This window comes from Cynoglossus semilaevis, unplaced genomic scaffold (genome assembly GCF_000523025.1).
Source record: "Cynoglossus semilaevis isolate Cse_v1.0 unplaced genomic scaffold, Cse_v1.0 scaffold2194, whole genome shotgun sequence".
NCBI classification, from domain to species: domain Eukaryota; kingdom Metazoa; phylum Chordata; class Actinopteri; order Pleuronectiformes; family Cynoglossidae; genus Cynoglossus; species Cynoglossus semilaevis.
Genome location: NW_007585185.1, coordinates 10,481 through 10,722, shown reverse-complemented (window position 1 = coordinate 10,722; position 242 = coordinate 10,481). Strand labels below are relative to the sequence as shown.

The following is a 242-nucleotide window of genomic DNA, read 5'->3' as shown; positions in this document are numbered from 1 at the left end:
TAGTGTCCAACCCCTGGTGTCCAACCCCTAGTGTCCAACCCCTGGTGCTCAAACCCCTGGTGTCCAACCCCTGGTGTCCAACTCTTAAGTGTCCAACCCCTAGTGTCCAACCCCTATTGTCCAACTCTTAGTGTCCAACCACAGGTGTCCATCCCCTGGTGTCCAACCCCTGGTGTCCAAACCCCTGTTGTCCAACCCCTGGGGTTCTACCCCTGGTGTCCAACCCCTAGTGTCCAACCCCT

General features: G+C 57.4%; 1 protein-coding gene across 1 annotated transcript in view; it reads right to left on the bottom strand.

Annotated features, from left to right (window-relative positions):
* LOC103398944 (nuclear receptor corepressor 2-like) overlaps positions 1-242 on the bottom strand; it is an 11,698-nt gene that overhangs the window by 1,518 nt on the left and 9,938 nt on the right. The gene's annotated exons all lie outside the window — the stretch shown is intronic.